Source organism: Anabrus simplex, chromosome 2 (assembly GCF_040414725.1).
Source record: "Anabrus simplex isolate iqAnaSimp1 chromosome 2, ASM4041472v1, whole genome shotgun sequence".
Taxonomy (NCBI): domain Eukaryota; kingdom Metazoa; phylum Arthropoda; class Insecta; order Orthoptera; family Tettigoniidae; genus Anabrus; species Anabrus simplex.
In genome coordinates, this window is record NC_090266.1 from 1127484765 (window position 1) to 1127507356 (window position 22592).

A 22592-nucleotide genomic window follows, 5' to 3' on the forward strand; every position below is an offset into this window, starting at 1 on the left:
ATCGCTAAAAATCGACATCAGTGAATATATATAGATCGACATACGAAAGTATATGCGTGTTTACAATATTGAAGACCTTCATTTACAGATTAACTGCTACTAAACGTACGTCATATCGACAAAGGATTATAAAATAAGACACGCCGGATTTAGTGGCCTAAATGGCTGGTCCTATGATATGTCATCTTTTCTTGGGTCAGATTGAGTTAGAAACGTGGAACAAGGTAACGTTTTTGTAAGATTATCTCACATTACATTACTTTTCGGATAATTATATGACAGCTAAATACATAGCATTTGGCTCACATATGGCTACTGGGTTTGCCAATTTTTGTGAAGAGTTTGATGATTCTGTATTTCATATAAGTAATCGAAAGTATGAATTATGCATGTAAAAATTCCAAATTGACTTAACATCGATTAATAGAGAAAAATCAAGCGTAAAAGGGATACAGATACGGCAACAAGTCATAAGACCAAGGTTGTAGATCATTCCAAATTGAACGGAGATTTTGCAATCTGTTATGTGATAGGAATTTCCGAAGGTCTGCACCATCATTAAAATTGCCTGCATATTTCGATATTCTTAGGGGATAAAAAGTGAAAAATATAATGATCTTGGATGTTTTCCGTTCGTTACAGGCTAAAACGTATAATTTTGTCAAATTTCAATTATCTTCTTTTTCTTCTGGCAGATTATGCCGCAACCTGGATTTTGGGCGAGGCGGGTAAAAATTAGGACTTTCAGGAAACTAAACCAAAAATTATGCAGATGGTCATTATTACCCCTTAAATGGAAAGCTGTACGAAAATTTCGCCAAAATAGTCAGTGTAGGGGCACACAGTCGTTACGATTTGATTTATATAGATAAGGAATCTGCTCCATGTAAAACACCTTTTGGGCTATGTCCGCTGGAAAACTGACCATTCATGATATCTCCCTTATTAATCCTCCTGACGAAAAAATGCACATGAAAAAAGGTTTAGAGGTGGAATTCCATCACGTTTGGTCGATTTCCAGACAGGTTGGTCTTGTTCTGTATATATTGTGGAAGAGTAAAATCACCATTTCGGTTCCCGGAACAAGAAATGTTATTTACGTCTAAAACCTACCTTTGGACAGGTGGATGCTAAATATAATTTTGGTTCGAATGCCTTCAGTAGTTTTCAAGTTGTAAGGAATACGCTTTACACGCACCCGCTCGTGAGTTAAGTCCGATGGGACTTGTACAGAAAAACGGTCCGTTAATGATATCTCCCTTATTAATCCTCGTATCGAAATGATGCACATGAGAAAAAAGGTTTAGAAATTAATTTCTACCAAGGTACGTAGATTTCCATTAAGTTTAGTTGTGTATATTTTGTGGAAGTGCAAAATCACTGTTTCGGTTTCGTATAAACCCCCAGTCAGTTCAGGGATTTAGAAATAATATTTGCCCTAAAACCTATCAAGGACAGATGTATTCAAAATATGAGTCTTGGTGGAAATACATCCAGTAGTTTGTAGCACTCGCGTACATACGGCGTAATTAAGGAAGAAAATAATACAGTTAAGAAAGTTGAAAGTAATAGAAAATGGATTATAACTGAGGACAGCCGGATAACGACATATATGTAAATGCCAAGTTAATGTATTGGAAAATCAAATGCCCCTCAATAAATTATGCCAGTGTGAGTTATGGATATAATAAAGCGGTAACAGAGGAGAAATTTAGGTCCAGTCATTCCTAGGTAAACAAATAATAAGAAGATGACTAATGGCGGTTATAACATCCAACGATATTCCGCCAATATCCCGCAGATAGGCCGATTGACGCCTCTCTTGCCTCCTACCCAAGGAACAACCACGAATTTAAAAGCATGATGGGGAAAATGTCAATACGTTACTTCCCTGCTGGCATGCAGTCAGAGACGTTGCCATGGTAACCTGTAGGTTCGTTGTCGGTCTGTCGGTCACTCAATGCAGAGCATGATACCAGCGGAAAATTGTAAATTTCTCCGTCATGTGAAGAGTAAGGTAAATTATGAACATAACGAAAGTTGTTTGTAATGAAGAGACGTTCACGTACGGTAAACGAAGTTTACAGAAAATCAATAGTATAAGAGAAAATGGAGGAAAACCATTCTGGTTTTCCTATAAACCCCCGTCTATTTAAATATTTTAAAATGGTATGCATATTGAAACCTTTCCCGGTATGAGTATACTCCAAATATGAAGTTTGGTTGAAATCTATCCAGCAGTTTCGACGTAATGGTAGAAAAACCATTCTGGTTTTCCTATAAACCCCCGTCTATTCAAAGATTTTAAAATGATTTGCATATCTAAACCTTACCCGGAATGAGTATACTATAAATATGAAGTTTGGTTGAGATCTATCCAGCCGTTTCGACGTGATGGTGGAAAAACCATTCTGGTTTTCCTATAAACCCCCCGTCTATTCAAAGATTTTAAAATGATATGCATATCGTAACCTTCCCCGGGATGAGTATACTGTAAATATGAAGTTTGGTTGAGATCTATCCAGCCGTTTCGACGTGATGGTGGAACAAACAGACAGACAGACAAACAGACACGAAACGTAAAAACCACCGATTCGGTCTTGAGTTGACCTAAAACAGATAAATATCTGAAAAATTGGCAAAACAAAAGAAATTACAGACAGCGGACCCCCTACAATTTTATTTATATAGATTTATATAAATCTTCATTATAGACTGTTATTCGTTTCACGTTCAGTCTGCAAGCATCTGTGAATTTATTAAATGCCGCGAAAATAATATATTTCTAATTAGCTCTGTGGTCCTGCTTTAGTTCTATACCTCTTGTATTGAAACAATTACACTCTGAGTCTAAAGATTGTCGTCTTGGTCTCCCACTACTTCTCTTATCCTCCATGACTGAGACCATTACTTTCCTAGGTAACGTATCCTCCTCCATTTGCTTCAGATGACGCCACTATGGAAGCCGGTTAATGCGTACAGCTTCATCAATCGAGTTTTTTTTATTAATATAGCTCAGTCCGAATACCCTCCTGCCATTATATCCCCCCCCCCCCCCCAGGTTGTACCAGTGATCATTCACGCCACATTAATGTCTGTCTCTTCTAATTTATGAATAAGATGTCATGAGTCCACCCAGTTTTCCGTCCCATACAGCCATTTGCTTTACTTCGCTGTGTCTGTGCGATGTAAAGAACTAGCAAAAAAATTAGTCTCATTTACTATACAGTACAGTACTACCGTCTTGGGAAAGTACACATCTTAAATACAGTACTTGAAATGATGTAAGTGTTCCAGTTTAGTATTCCCGACCTGTATTCTTTATCATCGGCCCAGTTAATTTGAAAACATTTTGTATTGACTGACAGTCCTAAAAATCAGGCAAGCAACTCGATGTTGAAAGTATCTTAGGGATATGAGCTACAAATTTTAGGTAAATAAAATATAATAAATTATGAGAATATATTCTTTATTTATTCCTAAATATTACAATCCTTTTCTTAATCATCGTTATCCGGTCGATTAGATAACAGTTTGCCTTTTTTTTACCACTACGAGCGCTAATGTGAGTCAATGCAGAGTTTCACTCAAGCCCTTCGGTGTGGTCATTTTGCAAAAATAAAAAAACTCATAGGGGTTTTGAACCAAGAAACACATTACAGAAAGAATTATGTAAATAAGTTAAATTGGCTAGGATTTGAATAAAAATGTAAACGGGTAAAAAACAAGCGTTCTTTGCCTTTTTAGGGAAATGCATTCAGGCCGGAAGTGATTTTAGAAATTTAAATTTCTATTTTGATAGAGCTATCACAGACTAAAACCGGCCTCGTGGTGTAGGGGCAGCGTGCTTGCCTCTTACCCGGAGGCCCCGGGTTCGATTCCCGGCCATGTCAGGGATTTTTACCTAGACCTGAGGGCTGGTTCGAGGTCCACTCAGCCTACGTGATTATAATTGAGGAGCCATCTGACGGCGAGATAGCGGCCCCGGTCTAGAAAGCCAAGAATAACGGCCGAGAGGATTCGTCGTGTTGACCACACGAAACCTCGTAATCTGCAGGCCTTCGGGCTGAGCAGCGGTCGCTTGGTAGGCCAAGGCCCTTCAAGGCCTCTAGTGCCATGTTTTTTTTATCACAGACTAAAATTTTGAAACCCTTCCGGGCTCTTTAGCCCTTCAACATTCGGCATAATTGAGGAAATTTGCATAATTATACATTTTTCCTAGTAAGAGGATCCTACTTTTTCTGCTAAGAAATGATTTTAACATTAAAAGCAAAGTTCTGACATTAATTAATATTAGATAACAAAGGATCCTCCTAGGAATCTTGAAGAACGAACAGCAACACGGGAGCAAACATAGTAAGAATAAGTACTGAGGCTGGCTTATCTGGCAGAGCACGAATGTGTGGTTCTGTGAAGCACTCTCGCCGACCATTTAGGCGTGAATACTCCAGTTCATTAATCTTATTCATTCCTATAATATACGCTTTACGGAAACTACGCTGATATTACATTATTACTGTTTGGGGTAAGGATTTATTGCTCGCTGTAGCTAGTTACTGCATGCCAAATATCACCTTTTGCAGTGAGGCACGGTGTGCAGTGCGTTTGGTCGTAAATATCGTACGGACACAAGCCAATTGAATGTTGTGCGCAGTACGATATCTCGAACTCGTTTTGTCCCGTGAATAGACTAGCTGCTAACTGAATTCCCCGGCCATATATATATCTCCCCTTGTACTCGACATTGTGCACAATGAGTTGGCTTTGCCTATTCTGGAGGGGAGATTCTGCTACATTTTACGCTTGTCAAGTTTAACAACCCCTATGTCATTGAACTTTAGTTCAACAAAATAATTAATTCAGGAGAAAAGGTATTAAAATAGCACGTTCTTGAAAAACAAAATTCCAATTATTTACTTTAATCCCCTTATAAGTTATACAGGGATAAAAAGTCTGAGTGGAGGGACACTAATTGTATGTGTTAATATAAACACAGGAGTATCAAAGTTTTTTCTCGAATTTTTCATTAAATTATATATATCTTAAAATATTGCTTTATTATCTGAAACCTGTTTGATAAATTCAAGTTTCATTTTCAACTACTAGGTATAGATAAAAGGAAAACAACTAAGAGTGATCTTTTCGTACAGTGAAACAAACAGTAAACGAGTATAATATTAATCCTTTCACAGGCTGTGGGAAGTATACTTACCGCCTAAGTATTTTCTTCCTTGCGTCCATGGGAAGCTTCCTTACCACCTCTAGTTTATTTTATTGTGTCCTGGTATCAACTGGTACATGGATAGGAAGTGTCTTACTATGAAATCGAACTTGTAGTGACAGGTTATTCTTGTGATAGAAGCTCTTGAATCAAAGTAAATACGGTATGTTTTTGAAGTAACAACTTACACCTTACAATGAAGTATGGGTGAAGCTGACCACTTCGATCAACTTAGAGAAAGGTATGAGGTTGGTAGACGATAACTTAAGTGTTTGCATAGAACTTTGCATTTTCTTATTGTCTTGTAATTTATTGTCAATGCTTACATACTGTGGAAGATAAACAGACGGGAGAACACTTATCAATTTTTTTTTGCTAGCTCTTTACGTCGCACCGACACAGATAAGTCTTATGGCGACGATGGGACAGGAAAGGGCTAGGAGTGGGAAGGAAGCGGCCGTGGCCTTAATTAAGGTACAGCCCCAGTATTTGCCTGGTGTGAAAATGGGAAACCACGGAAAACCATTTTCAGGGCTGCCGACAGTGGGGTTCGAACCTACTATCTCCCGAATACTGGATACTGGCCGCACTTAAGCGACTGCAGCTATCGAGCTCGGTAACACTTATCAAGACCAACTAACGCCTGAGTCTTGCAAGACAACTCATTGCTGGGTGTTCGTGACGTAAACGGAAAGGAAGTCCTGTACGTTTCCTGGGTAATAAGAAACAAGTGCCTGAGGATAGGCGACTGCTATCGTTTATGCTCCACTAATGTGCATGACAAGAGAACAAGATACGTTTGCACTATCTGTGATCAATTATAGGTGAGTGTAAAATTTATCACAGGTGTTCTTTTATCTTGCACTCTATGTGGAACCGTATTTTAGGACGTTTCATGGAAAGTAAGACAGACATCGACTACCAAGGTTTTCAGTGTCCTAAGAGAATTGCAATTTACCTTCTTCCGTTTTTGTAACAGAATGTGTTTGATCCATGCACAATTTAACTTTGAAATATTCACGTTTTATACAATTTTTAATTTATTTTGAATTGCAAGTTGCTTTACGTCGCACCGAGTCAGATAGGTCTTATGGCGACGATGGGACAGGAAAGGGCCAGAAGTGGGTATAAAGCGGCCGTGGCCTTATTTAAGGTGTGAAAATGGGGAAACCACGGAAAACCATCTTCAGTGCTGCCGACAGTGAGGCTCGAACCCACTATCTCCCGAATACTGGATACTGCCAGTACTTAAGCAACTGCAAATATCAAGCTCGGTTTATTTTGAATTAAATAAGTTATTACTTGAGTGTCATTCAAAATGGGCCATAGGAAGATTACTTCCCACCATATTATTGTGGTATCAAAAATAAAAATGCGTGTTTAAAATTATTACTCTTTGCTTACTTTCCCATTCCTTGACCAGAAACTTAAAGAAAGCAATCTGTTGCACTGCACCAAAAAATTGGCCTGTAAAACGGTTAACAAATCTGAATTTTCTACAGAGTAAATGAAATGGTGTAAGTCTAGCAACGCCACCTTCATTCTTCTCCCTATGGTTGAACTTCTTTATATTATACTTTAAAAATGTTGGTGGAATTGGGTGGGGAAGGTGTTAGAAGAGGACAGACTGCCTGCTGTATGTTCTGTGGTAAATTGTAAGATTAAGGAAAGAAGTTGAAGCCTGTAAATAAATAAGACGGTAGCATACTACATTAATCATTATAACCTTTATGTGTCGCCACGGGCATTGCACTCCCAAGAGCGCGTGCTGAGCTAGAAAGGTTAGTGACTCTGTACCAAATCCCTTAATAGCACTTGACGAGCTGCTGTATTAATAAGTTAATGCTAGTTCATGTAAGTTATATGTACGTTTTCCAACATGCATTAGTACTTGTTTCCTATGGTTTCAAAGTAGATGTAAGTGGCTCTGGAAATTGAAAATAATATCGGGAAATTTTCACATGTCATCATTTTTTATAATATATCTCAAGTGAGATACAATAAATGTGTTTATGTTTTTTTCGCATTAAATGCATTCTTTAGGAGGCGTCTCTCCCTTGGTAACTGTAAAATTACCATACCTTGCTGATACTTTTCTTGAGGAAATATTGTTCATCTTAGGGATAGGAAGTGATGTGGACACACCGAAGGAGTTGGCTAAGTTGTTTGGGTCTCGTAGCGGTGAACTTGCCTTCGGAGGTGGTTGTTCAGACACCTCTGTCGGCAGCCATGGTTGTACCTTCATTTAAGTCACACGTTTTAGCATCCATTCCAGCCCTTTACTCTCGTGATCGTAAGATCTGTCTGTGTCGGTGCGACGTAAAATAGATAGCAAAAATGATGTAAAGTTATATGTACATTTCTCCGCTTAAAATCATAGACATTATTTTGGGCGTACATGACGAGAGAGCGAACGCAGATTCTTTGATTGTTACCCTCTTAGTAGCCTCTTACGACCCCCAGGGGATACTGTACTCTTCTACCTCTACTAAATTATGTCTGGCTATGTTCAATTTCATCAGGGACTTGGAGCGTCCGAATGACCTACCGAGTCCAACTAAAATTTATTCTATGAGGACAGGGTCAGAACACATAACTGTGAATGAAAACTACTCTACATCGAAGCAAGGGTAAGAATCTAGTTCATTATTCGAAGACGAAGACATCAAAGCAGAATAATAAAATAATTATAAATCACTGTACAAAATCGTCTCGAAACAACATGTGGTTAAAACTTCTGTGTCATGACCACATTAACGTTTGTTTCTTGGAAAATGGGATACGTTATCACTCGGATAACAAATAAGTCTCTTCAACATTGATCCGGATATCATTGTTCAACGATATGTTTATATAAAAGACAGACATAATTTTCCGCGTCAAAATGAAATTCTCCCGGCTAATTTCGGCATGGTAAATTACATACACAAGTAAATACACTCTGAATATGGGATTTAACTGGTGAGTATTAAGAGCTTTGATGAAAAAAAAACACTTTTCTGGAAAGAAACCAAGGCAGAAGAATGGCAGTAACATATTCAGCAATTCTATCAAGGGAGTGAAAGATATAATAAGCTCTAAAACACAAGAGTCAGTTGATGCTGAAGAAATGGGAGACATAAACCTGAAGTCAAAATTCGGCGAAGTTTTGAGAGACCTAAATAGGAACAAGGCACATGAGATTGACGATATACCAATAGAAATTGCTGACCGTCTTAGGAGAAGTCGGCAGGGCGATGTTATTCCATTTAGTGTCCTAGATTTATGATACAGGGCAAGTGCCATCCGATACTAGAGAGCACGTTGGAATACCTTTTCTCAAGAAAGCAGGTGCTGACAAATGTGAAAACTACCGCATCATTAGTATAGTATCTCACGCTTGAAACATTATAACACGTCTTATTTACGGAAGAATGGAAAGACAACTTAAAGCTGAGCTGGAAAAATATCAGTTTGGTTTCAGAAGAAATTTATGAACACCTGAATCAACCCTAACTTTAGGTCTGACTTTAGAGGATCGAATTAAAAAGGAAAAGGCCATGAACATGGCATTCGTGGCATTCGTGAATTTATAAAGGGTGTTAGATAATGTTAATTGGACCAAGCTTGTTAGAGATCTGGAGGTGATCGTGATCAGATACCGAGAAATAAGGATTATCTACAATCTTCAGAAAAATCACTCTAAAATGATTAAAATCGAAGTCTATGGAAAAAGAATCAGCTATCCAGAAAGGAGTGAGGCAAGGCTTCAGTTAGTCCCAGGCGGTAAAGGAAAGCAGAGAAGAATTCGGAAAGGTAATCGCAATCCAAGGGAAGGAAATAAAAACCCTGACATTTACCGATGATATAGTTATTTTGTCTGAGTCTGGATAAAATTGCTAAATGGTACGGACACAGTCTTGGAAGAGGAGTACACGATGGAATTAAATACATCCAAAACGAAAGTAATTGAGATAAATCGAACAAAGTCAGGTGATGTAGGAAATATTAGATTAGAAAATGAAGTCTTAAAAGGAAATGAATTCATTCTGTTATTTGGGTAGTAGAATAACTAACAATGGCAGAAGTAAACAGGGCATACAATGAAGACGAGCACAAGCAAGGAAGGCCTTTCTTAAGAAAATAAATTTGCTCACTTCGAGCATTGATACAGGATTTAGAACGACGTTTTTGAAGACATTGGAAGTGAAACATTACGATAACTAACACGTAAAGAAATAGAATAGGAGCTTGTGAAATGTGGTGTTGATGATGAATGATGAAGGTGATCAGGGTAGATAGAATCACGAATGAATCGAATTGGTAGGAGGAGAACGATTTGGCTCAATTTGGCGAGGAAAAGAGATGAAGGTATAGGGCACATCTTAAGACACCCAGGACTTGTTCAGTTAGTTTTTTAGGGAAGTGTAGGCGGTAAAAACGGTAGGTATAGACAAAGGCTAGAATATAATTAACCGACTAGAGTAGATGTAGGATACAGTAGTTACGTAGAAATGAAAAGTTCAGCACTGGAATGGCTTGGAGAGCTCCATCAAAGCAGTCTGTGGAATGGTATCCCAAACAAAAACACTGTCATAAATAAACGTTCTCCCACTTATAATGGCCACGTAGTTGAAACGATGAAGACGTCCTTGATTCACCATAAAGGACGTGGATTTCATTTCCTGTTAAAGAAGTCAATGGATGCAGAAGCACCTTTTTTTCAAAGGCGCTTGCTTCTGAGTTTCACTCATAGTACAAGAGAAATTATTTCCATGTTCATTTCTAAGGGAAAGGTAGGACGGACTTACTGCTAACCACTGTATAACAACTTCTGTAAAGTTACCGCCTAGGGGCCTTCATTGCCTGTGCTTCAAAAATTGCCGACATAAGCGTAGTAACAGAATATTTTTAACACGTCTGAAAGTGACTTTGTATTTCTAATCCTCATCGTCATTCTGTTTGCCTATTAACCAAACCGGAAATTGCGTAAATTCATACTTTTCACATGGAAACATTTCCGTCATTATCAGCCATTGCAGCCTAAAAGCATAAAATAGTACCATTTCGACTAGGTTGTCAGAGTTCTTTTCTCAGCTTCATCACGAATTTAATATTGGTCATATGATTTGGACTACAAAAATGACTAGTGAAGTGAGTAGAATCCCTTTTCTTAGCCAAACTGGCAGGTAAACCGCACAGTATCGCTCTTCAACACCGTCAAATACCAAGGTGGAATACGTCAATCGGGTTTCGGACACATCCTCTCCGTACCTCGCCTCTATTGTTAAATACAGATACATGAGTACTGTACTGACACCATCGCCACACAGCTCTTGAGACGGACTTCTGACCAGTATATCCAACGGTCATTACATGAAGAAATATCATTTTCAATGTTACTCTCATTTACATCACTTACTTGTTCCTAAGAACACTGGTTGCGTTGACCACTTATTACGTTGTTCTCGTCATGTTCGGTGCTCTCATTAACAAGTACAAAGATGACTAGAGCTCGACTGTTAAAGCTCGCACAAGTAAAAGTGTAATTGGTTTTTTTTTTTTTTTTTTTTTTTGTAGGTATCGAAAATCAAGTTGCTAACATTGTAACATCTGGTTAAGAGTACCAGTACTGGTTCGGGGAGATAAATGTTTTGATTTATTTTGAGGTCTGCACTTGTGCGCATAATAGTAGGAAGAAAGTTGTACTAAAAACCTGTTCAGCTGCAGTGCCTATTAAGGTGAGATTTCTGGGGATATGCTGAAGGCAATTGGTTGGGATATGCTACCATATCCGAAGTTAATATTCAATTACTATTTGCATGAAGGAGTAAACGAAATGGATGGGGAGTGTGCAAAGGAAAGGGTGATTTGTTATGCATGATTTCCCACAAAAGATTCGTGTTACGATTTTGGGCTCGGAAGACTTGGGAGTAAGGAAAGGAGCAGTTCGACTATGAATGATGTTCCGAGCAGTAAGTGGAAATATATGGCGTGGAATGACATTAGAAGACGAATCAGCTTGAGAGGAGTTTCTCTGAAGCAGCAAATATCAAAATTTGAATATAAAGTTTGAATTCGAGAGGGCGAATATTCGTCCAGGCTAGGCCAAACTTGCGTGATTTCAAGCTGCGTTACTGCGTACTTTTCACGCAGCTGGATGATCTGCGAGGTGGGTATGTTGTGAAGTGGTAAAGCATCGCCATTTTTCTGTATAAGTAAGGAATTAAATTAAATTATAACACCTTTCTTGAGTTCTGTGCTGCATTTGTTGTTCGTTGTCGTCGTCAATGAAAATGTTTGGATCCATTCTATAATAAGTGACAGGTCATCACGTGCTCCCACACAATAAACTAAAAGACGACCAAGATAATATTTTGTGTTACAGAATGCCCATGACATTATTTGAAATACTTTCTCTGTTTGTTGAAAAATGTTTCCGGGAAAATAAACATGACGTCTCACCCAACACAGTGCCCGTTACTGATAATCACGTAACTCTCTTGATGTCCTGTTTATGAACTATTGGTCCTTTGTATTGTAAAGGCACGGGTACTTTTGCGCCCCAAAAATCATTAATTGACTGTCTAATTCCATTTTGCGAAGTGGAAGTACAAAAGGCGTGGAAATGAAAACCTAATTACTAAGTGTTACGAATGCAAAATCGGGGCACTGTAAATCATACGGGCCAAACCCATTGTCTATGAGTAGTTATCCTGCCTCTTACCAGGAGGAAAATAAAAATCCACAACAGCTTGTTTCCAGTCATTCCACCGGGTCAGGAATGAAATGAATGAAGCCCCATCTAGCGGCGAGGATAGGAATTGTGCGGGCTGCCGAAGCCTGTCGCACGCTTCTTGGGCAATGATTAATGAATGATATGCGCAATATTCTAATAAGAGCACAATACCGCAGAGACTTCTTTCGGCGAGTGTGGCTAGGCATTGATCGGGATAGCTCGCCAACTAATTGAACCTCGGCCAATTCTCGAGCGGGCGACCTTGAAAACGTGCCTCGTTTCGTGTCTCGTTGCGGGAAATCACGTTGCGTGTGGCCAATCCCGTTCCTATTAATTAGTGTTGTCCATTTTGACGCGAGATTTCACGCAGTAACACAGCGTGATATCCAAGTGTCACCCTAGGTTTATATGCACAGGGATTCGGGATTTGAATCATTTACCAAGGGAGATATTCGGTAAATTCCCAAGCTGGAAAATGCTTTCAATATTTCCATTTAGTTTATGAAATTTCTATTCAGGAAAGCGATATTCTGTTCAAATTCATCAAATAGAGTATAACTTAGATCTTGTAGGATATTATTATTCACATGCCATAGAAATTAAATGCTGTAGGAATTAACGGGAAGGACATTGAGATCCAGATCGTGCATGCTTATAATTACCGGAGTGCAACGAAAATTACAACATTCTAGGGTTTCCTTCGTAAATTTTGTTTACCAAAAGGCATGGAAATGAAAACCTAATTACTAAGAGTTATGAATGCAATATCGGGGCACTGTAAATCACACGGGCCAAACCCACTGTCTATGAGTAGTTAACCTGCTTCTTACCCGGAGGAAAATTAAAATCCACAACAGCCTGTTTCCAATCATTCGACCGGATCAGGAATGAAATGAATGAAGTCCCCATCTAACGGCGAGGATAGCGATTGTGCGGGCTGCCGAAGCCTGTCGCACTCTTCTGGGACAATGATTAATGAATGACAGATGAAATAAAACGATATTGGAGAGTGTTGATGGAATGAAAGATGACATCGAAAACCGGAAGTACCCGGAGAAAAACCTGTCCCGCCTCTGCTTTGTCCAGCACAAACCTCAGATGTACAGACCGGGATTTGAACCACGGAACCCAGCGGTGAGAGGCTGGCGCGCTGCCGCCTGAGGTACGGAGGCTACACTCTTACCCGAAGGATCCGGATTTAATTCCCAGCCAGGTCGGGCATTTTTTTTACCTGGATCTGAGTGCTGGTTCGAGGTTCATCTTTTAGCTTACGTGAGAACAACTGAGAAGTTTTTTGACGGTAGAAGAGCGGCTAAGTTGTAGCCATTTGATAGATCAGGGCCCACAAAAGCTGTAGTGCCGCAGGGTTGGTTGGTTGGTTGGTTGGTTGGTTGGTTGGTTGGTTGGTTGGTTGGTTGGTTGGTTGGTTGGTTGGTTGGTTGGTTGGTTGGTTGGTTGGTTGGTTGGTTGGTTGGTTGGTTGGTTGGTTGGTTGGTTGGTTGGTTGGTTGGTTGGTTGGTTGGTTGGTTGGTTGGTTGGTTGGTTGGTTGGTTGGTTGGTTGGTTGGTTGGTTGGTTGGTTGGTTGGTTGGTTGGTTGGTTGGTTGTTTGGTTGGTTGGTTGGTTGGTTGTTTGTTTGTTTGTTTGTTTGTTTGTTTGTTTGTTTGTTTGTTTGTTTGTTTGTTTGTTTGTTTGTTTGTTTGTTTGTTTGTTTGTTTGTTTGTTTGTTTGTTTGTTTGTTTGTTTGTTTGTTTGTTTGTTTGTTTGTTTGTTTGTTTGTTTGTTTGTTTGTTTGTTTGTTTGTTTGTTTGTTTGTTTGTTTGTTTGTTTGTTTGTTTGTTTGTTTGTTTGTTTGTTTGTTTGTTTGTTTGTTTGTTTGTTTGTTTGTTTGTTTGTTTGTTTGTTTGTTTGTTTGTTTGTTTGTTTGTTTGTTTGTTTGTTTGTTTGTTTGTTTGTTTGTTTGTTTGTTTGTTTGTTTGTTTGTTTGTTTGTTTGTTTGTTTGTTTGTTTGTTTGTTTGTTTGTTTGTTTGTTTGTTTGTTTGTTTGTTTGTTTGTTTGTTTGTTTGTTTGTTTGTTTGTTTGTTTGTTTGTTTGTTTGTTTGTTTGTTTGTTTGTTTGTTTGTTTGTTTGTTTGTTTGTTTGTTTGTTTGTTTGTTTGTTTGTTTGTTTGTTTGTTTGTTTGTTTGTTTGTTTGTTTGTTTGTTTGTTTGTTTGTTTGTTTGTTTGTTTGTTTGTTTGTTTGTTTGTTTGTTTGTTTGTTTGTTTGTTTGTTTGTTTGTTTGTTTGTTTGTTTGTTTGTTTGTTTGTTTGTTTGTTTGTTTGTTTGTTTGTTTGTTTGTTTGTTTGTTTGTTTGTTTGTTTGTTTGTTTGTTTGTTTGTTTGTTTGTTTGTTTGTTTGTTTGTTTGTTTGTTTGTTTGTTTGTTTGTTTGTTTGTTTGTTTGTTTGTTTGTTTGTTTGTTTGTTTGTTTGTTTGTTTGTTTGTTTGTTTGTTCTAAATCATATGTGGTTAGTGAAACTTTAGTTTTACTTTTCAACCTTGTCTTGGTCATGTTTTCTGTAGATAAGAGTTCCGGAGTATGGAACTGTAATCACTAATCTTACCAATATGTTTGCTTAAAATGTGTTCAAGGAATGTGTAGAATTTTACGAGAGCTACAAATGAGACTGATTTTGTATATTTTTGAACCTTCAGAAGAAAATGACCCGTTATTCTCCTCGATACTCTACCAAGTGCTTACATTGTAATTCAGAGCACAGTCGAGTACATTCTCACGATTGTTGGAAAAATACAGAATCGAAGACGTGTACAATAAAGATTAGATCACTCCTATGGAAACTATGGCCTTCATAGTGCTATTTGTAGATTACATTCCCCGATACGAGCCATGTTATGAAAACACAGGAATACTGAAGAGAGGTCGAACTTCTTGTCAGGACGTGTTAGACCATTGACGAGCAACTAAACAGCCCTGTATTTGTGAAGTGAGAGGATCGAAAATTTGTGGAAGGTCAGCTTTGTTAGCATTGGACTAATGAATTTCCATCAGGCAGCGCAGTTGAATGGAGTGTTTGGTGTCCATGTGAAGGAGTTGGTAAGTATCAGGAATATGATGCGAGTTAATGAAGACTTTACTGTAGATGTTTTAATATTCATCACTGTGAAGTTTAAATTCTCCTAGTTCATCAAACAGACAGTTTTTTCTCTGTTCTTGTTGAGAAAATAAATATTTCGCTTTGTAATCACTTTAATAGGACATCTCATAGATTCCGTATACTATCACCAATAATCAACCGTAGAACCGAACCGAAGTTCTTGATTCTCCCTGAACTGGAATGCTAAGAGACTTGTTATGCAATCCTCTTTTCAAAAGTGTTATACTTCCGGAACCATGTATAGCATTTCATAGTTAATTGCGTAATCATTTATAGGTGCAATAAGACGTCCGAAATTGTTAACGAGCAAATATTGTATGGAATACATTGTGTTAAGAGCATTACGTAAAGGTTTTCTGTTTAACAATTTTAATGCTTGGTGATTCGTGTATACTCGCGTATTAGTAGGTAAAAACTTAAAAAATAGTGCTTATTATGTCCTTTTATATTGATATAGGTAATACTTATCATGCGTATGTCTACAGTCCTCAGAACTCTGATTTTGAACTCTTTCATCATCAGTGGACATAGGAATCCCGTGCGTCAGTGAAGTAGTTGACTAGGAGTGAGTGAATCCTCTGTCCCATTTCTCACCGAGTCAGAAGGTGCTCTTGCATGTCAGACTGTCCATGGAGTGAGATACAAGTATATAAAGTGTTTATATAAACACTTGTAACAAACGTTGAACGGTCATTGCTGCTATCAACACAAGAAAGGAATGTCCCTATGAACATATGTCCTACAATGCATTGTTACGGAGTTACAGGGCGTACATTGGCCACATCTCAGCAGATTCTCTAAATACCCGCCATTAGGAGCCTTAACATGGACTGGTGAAGCCGCTCGAATATACCTGGGTCCTGTCGAACAGCTGTACAGACTTTAACGATAGGCTGTTTCACGTCGTTAATGTCGTTACCGGGAGTAGCGTACATCACATTTTTCGTGTGTCCTCACACATAAAATTCCTGTCGATTAAGGTCAGTAGACCGTGCAGGCCAATTCATTTGATCTCGATGCTCGATCCACTGTCGTGGAAATGTGTCCAAACATTTGCATATATATAAGCTGAAGTGCTCTGAAACCCCATCCTGCATGTACCACATGAGGCGGTGAACTGCTAGAGACAACTTTTCCAGTAATACAGGCAAGACAACACAACAAATACGGAATGCTAAACTGCGGCGCGCTTACAGTTTAATTAAGCCTAACGGTAGAACAGCGACGACATTGTGGACATCTATTAATAACCTTGGACTTACGAAGAACAAAAACAGAGACGAAATTACAGTATCTCTCGAGGCTCTTAACGAGTACTTTGTTACTAGTTCCTCCGCAGTACGACCTGTCGACAAACAGAAACTTATGAACCATTACGATACACACTCCACCCCTGACAGAGATCAATTCTATTTCAGTTACATGACACCCCTCCAAGTCAGAAAAGCAGTCTTTAGGATAAGCACGAAAGCGAAAGGAATCGATGACATTGAGACTGACATGGTCAAACTAATTCTTGATTTTATACTGCCAACCTTAACCCATATAATCAATTTCTCTCTTCTATACTCCACATATCCATCTCTCTTGAAGGAGGCTACTGTGCTACCTCTTCCGAAAAGTCAAACGCCTTCGAACGAAGGAGACTATCGCCCAATCTGCATTTTACCAGCTTTCTCTAAAAACATAGAATATATAGTCCATACACAAATGTCAGAGTACCTACAAAAGCACTATCTCCTTAATCCTTTCCAGGCCGGTTTCCGACAAGGACATAGACAGAGGACGAGTCACAGTTCTAGTACTACTAGATTACAGTAAAGCTTTAGACAGCGCAGACATTGACATATTACTTGTAAAACTGAAGACTCTACATTTTTCTCAGAGTACAACTGCTTGGATGCATTCCTATCTTCACGGACGTCAACAATGTGTGAAAGGCAATAATGGAATCGTTTCCTCGTGACACCACGTGAATAGAGGAGTCCCTCAAGGCTCTGTAATTTGACCTCTTCTTTTCGCACTCTTTGTGAATGAAATATCATCGAACTTAAGACATTGTAAATACCACATGTACGCTCACGACCTTCAACTCTACACAGTCTCTACAGTACAAGACCTTCAGGAAAATATAGACTTACTAAACATTGACCTACAGACTGTTAGTGAATGGTCTGCTGCCCACGGCCTGCAATTGAACCCTATAAAGTCACAAGTAATCCTTCGTTGCCATCAAAATCAAATGGCAAGTATTAATAAACGTCCAATGCCGAGAGTAATCCTTCAGAATGTTGCAATTCCTTTTGTACAACAAGTGAAGAACCTCGGCGTTATCATGGACGAACGCAAGACTTGGTCTGGACAAACATTACATATCTGCCAAAAGGTTTTCTCTGCTCTTCATTCTTTATATAAATACTAGCAAGATATCTTGCTACGCTCCGGTATTATACCGCAATTTATAATTGAATGCTTAACGTTTTATATATAATCCGCCGAAATTCGCAATCTGACTCGTTTTCTGAGAGAATCCGCCAAAATTCGTGATCTAACGAGTTTTCTGAGAGATTACGGAAATGTTCCTCCCATTTTTCAATCTTTCTTTCCAGCAATCGATTTCGTACTTCCCGTGCTAGGTCCAGGTATTCCACCCGGTCAGTTGGGTCCCTAAATCTTTGCCATCTTTTCCTATAAGCATTTTTAATATGGATCAAATCCTTGAGGAGATCCGGCGTGGTGTTGTCTTGGGTGCCTTGGCGGTACTGAACCAGCGGCCGGACTGCATTCGTAGTCATTACCCGGCCTGGACCCGTTTTCAGCGCTGTGCGCACACTTTGACGGCTGTCCAGAACATTTTTATTATTACTATTATTATTATTATTATTATTACTAGCAAGATACCCGTGCTTCGCTACGGTATTATACTGAAATTTATAATTGAATGCTTAACGTTTTGTATATAATCCGCCGAAATTCGCAATCTGACTCGTTTTCTGAGAGAATCCGCCAAAATTCGTGATCTGACTCGTTTCCTAAGAGATTACGGCAATGTTCTTCCCATTTTTCAATATTTCTTTTCCAGCAATCGATTTCGTACTTTACGCGCTAGGTCCAGGTATTTCACCCGGTCAGTTGGGTCCGTAAATCTTTGCCTTCTTTTCCTATAAGCATTTTTAATATGGATCAAATCCTTGAGGATATCCGGCATGGTGTTGTCTTGGGTGCCTTGGCTGTACTGAACACGGGGTCGGACTGCATTCGCAGTCATTACCCGACCAGGACCCGTTTTCAGCGCTGTCCGCACATTTTGATGGCGGTCCAGAACATTATTATTATTATTATTATTATTATTATTATTATTATTATTATTATTATTATTATTATTATTATTATTATTATTATTATTATTATTATTATTTACATCGTTATGCCTTAGTCAGGAGCACGGTTGAACTTCTTTAGCAGCTGATGTGTTGCCTTCCTTTCCTCTCAAAATCTCTTCATACTCTCGCTGAGCTTCTTCCTTCGTTCTTCTGTCCAAGTTATAGTAGCTCTGGTGTTGGGTTTTTCTTCAAAGTGGTGATTGCCAATTTTGGTTCTGAATTTACAGCTGTCCTGTACAATGTCTTCTGAGATGTTGATTTCATGGAGATCTGGTTCAATTTCACGAAGCTAGCTATTCTTATTATTATTATTATTATTATTATTAGGGTGGGTGATATTATTGATATTCTGGACCCCACAGCAAGATGCAATATCGCTACTTGGCGGTACATTATATCTGCTGCCATTGTCATTGCTGACAATGTGACCAGCACCATTGACGCGCTTATGCAAGTGCGCGGGATTTCTGGCGATACGAATGATATACTTCCGTGCATTATTGACCTTATTATAGAGGTGAACAATTGGACGGCCAATATCATTCTCATCGTTTATTTCAAATGTGTTTAAATTGTAATTTATATGCCAGGAAAATCTACTGTAAACTAACTTTAAGTCCTGCAAAGGAAAAGTTGGCTCTTGAAAACGAACCCAGGGAAGATTAAAAATGATCGGTTTATGATCAGAATAATAACATTATGAACAGAAAATTATTGGTCTCAACTCATTTTTCACCCCACCGCTGTTAAATTGATTTACCCCCGCCCTCCAAAAAAGAAGGCGTGTTTCTTTATGTTTATAGGAGATTCAATGTTCACGCCTGTTGCCTTCAGTTTTGAGATATAAGTTTCCCCATTAAAGGAATTCACTTTTATCACTTCCTTTCACCCCTTCTTAAGTGAATTTTCGCGCCAAAAATACTTGTTTCTTTAATAGTAAAGGATCTTCTAAATACCAATAATCACGACTCTAACATCTTCAGTTTTTGAGATATGTGTCCTCATAAAAGTAATTCAACTCCTTTTCACCCTCGCCCCTCAAGATTATATCCCCTCAAAAACGCGTTCTTCTTTGTTTTTAAAGGACATCCAAATACCAATTTTCACGTTTGTAATAACTTTAGTTTTGTTAGATGTAAGTATCCTCATACAATTAATTCAATTAATTTTTGAATTCTTTCACGCCCCCCCCCCCCACCCGCCTTCATTGGAGTTTCCGAGAATGCCTGTTCCTTTACTTTTAAACCAGATTCCAAATACCATTTTTCACGTCTGCAAGATCATTCGTATTTTTTATAATAGTATCTTCATACATATAATTCAATTAATTTTTCAATTTCTCCCCCCCTCCTTTAAGTGGATGTCCGAAACCAAGAAAAGCATTTCTTTATTTTTAAAGGATATTCCGAATATCAAATTTCACGTCTGTAACATCTTCAATTTATGAGATATCAGTATCCTAATTAAAAGAATTCAACCCCACTTTCAGTCAGCTTTACCCACCAAAGTGCTTTGACCGAAAACAAAAAGTACATGTTTCTTTATTTTAATAGAGATAAAAAACAGCATTTTTCACTTCTGTAACATTTTAAGTTTTTGAGATATACTGTAGAGATGCTCATTTTAAAATTTCACTCCCTTTTTAGTTTCCCTTAATTGGGGTTTCCAAAAACAAATCAGCTATGATTTTTCTTTTAGAGGAGATTCCAAATACCAATTTTTACGTCTGTAACAATTTACGTTTCTGAGATATTCTGTAGATATTCTTTCTAAAAATTCATCTCAATTTTTAACTCCTGTATAACCCCCATTAATTGGATTTTCTAAAACCAAAAAATACCTCTTTCTTTATTTTTAAATGAGATCCTAAATACCAATTTTCAGGTCTGTAATATCTTCAATTTCTGAGATATAAGTATCCTCATTAAAGACGTTCAACCCCTTTTTCACCCTTCTTCACCACTCCTATTGGGATTTTCCGAAAACAAAAAAGGAAATTTTTAAAGGAAATTGTAAATACCAATTTTTACCTCTTAAACTTTTAAGGTTCTGAGATATAGATACAATAATTTTTAAAATTTCACTCCGCTTTTACTCCGTTAGCGACGGAGTATCTAAAAATCCTCCCTTAGCGAGCACCTACATTGTAATATAAATGTATCCTCAAAATTTCATTTCCTTATGTCCAGTAGTTTTGGCTCGGCTATGATGAATCAGTCAGGACGAGTTATTTCATATATATAGATAAATAATTTTTTCCAATAAAACTTAAGCAGAAATTAATCGAGGCTCTTGTAATGCCACATTTCGTCTATTACGATGTTGTTTTCAGTGATGTGAGGCCACTGTTGTCCCTAAGGCTACAACGCGCTCAAAATGCATGTGTGAGGTTGAGGTATATGTGCAATTTAAGAAAATATGACTACGTGTCATCATCTTTCCTAGAACTAGAGTGGTCGGACTCCACGTTCGCCGTAATAATCATACTCTGTCTCTCCTCCACCGAGTCCTTACTGCATCTTCCCCATCTTACCTTTCTTCGCGTTTTCACAATTTCTCAAATGTGCATACAATGGCTCAAACATCAAACCTGCTCGTCATTCCTCAACATCGAATTGCCACATATAATAACTTATTTTCTGTGTTTGCCGCCCGAGAATGTAATCCTTTACCGGATGACGTCAGAGGAATTCCAACCACAAGGTCATTTAAAAGAGCGTTAAAAGTTACAGCAGGATACGCATGAACTGTTCATTTCTATTGTTTTACTGGTGGTGCTAGTAGATCATTACCGATAGCTATTATTATTATTATTATTATTATTATTATTATTATTATTATTATTATTATTATTATTATTATTATTATTATTATTATTATTGTAAGTATGTTTATCTCACTGGGGTGGAATTTTATTTCTGTTGTAAAGTACACTGACTGACAGAGCAAATGCAACACCAAGAAGGAGTGGTTCGAAAGGGATGAAAGTTGGGGAAAAAACAGAGACGGCACGGACGAATAATTGATGTTTATTTCAAACCGATATGCAGGTTACACAATGCGCACGGCATCGACTCAGTAGAACGTAGGACCACCGCGAGCGGCGATGCACGCAGAAACACGTCGAGGTACAGAGTCAATAAGAATGCGGATGGTGTCCTGAGGGATGGTTCTCCATTCTCTGTCAACCATTTGCCACATTTGGTCGTCCGTACGAGGCTGGGGCAGAGTTTGCAAACGGCTTCCAATGAGATCCCACACGTGTTCGATTGGTGAGAGATCCGGAGAGTACGCTGGCCATGGAAGCATATGTACACCTCGTAGAGCCTGTTGGGAGATGCGAGCAGTGTGTGGGCGGGCATTATCCTGCTGAAACAGAGCATTGGGTAGCCCCTGAAGGTACGGGAGTGCCACCGGCCGCAGCACATGCTGCACGTAGCGGTGGGCATTTAACGTGCCTTGAATACGCACTAGAGGTGTCGTGGAATCATACGCAATAGCGCCCCAAACCATGATGCCGCGTTGTCTAGCGGTAGGGCGCTCCACAGTTACTGCCGGATTTGACCTTTCTCCACACCGACGCCACACTCGTCTGCGGTGACTATCACTGACAGAACAGAAGCGTGACTCATCGGAGAACACGACGTTCCGCCATTCCCTCATCCAAGTCGCTCTAGCCCGGCACCATGCCAGGCGTGCACGTCTATGCTGTGGAGTCAATGGTAGTCTTCTGAGCGGACGCCGGGAGTGCAGGCCTCCTTCAACCAATCGACGGGAAATTGTTCTGGTCGATATTGGAACAGCCAGGGTGTCTTGCACATGCTGAAGAATGGCGGTTGACGTGGCGTGAAGGGCTGCCACCGCTTAGCGGCGGATGCGCCGATCCTCGCGTGCTGACGTCACTCGGGCTGCGCCTGGACCCCTCGCACGTGCCACATGTCCCTGCGCCAACCATCTTCGCCACAGGCGCTGCACCGTGGACACATCCCTATGGGTATCGGCTGCGATTTGACGAAGCGACCAACCTGCCCTACTCAGCCCGATCACCATACCCCTCGTAAAGTCGTCTGTCTGCTGGAAATGCCTCCGTTGACGGCGGCCTGGCATTCTTAGCTA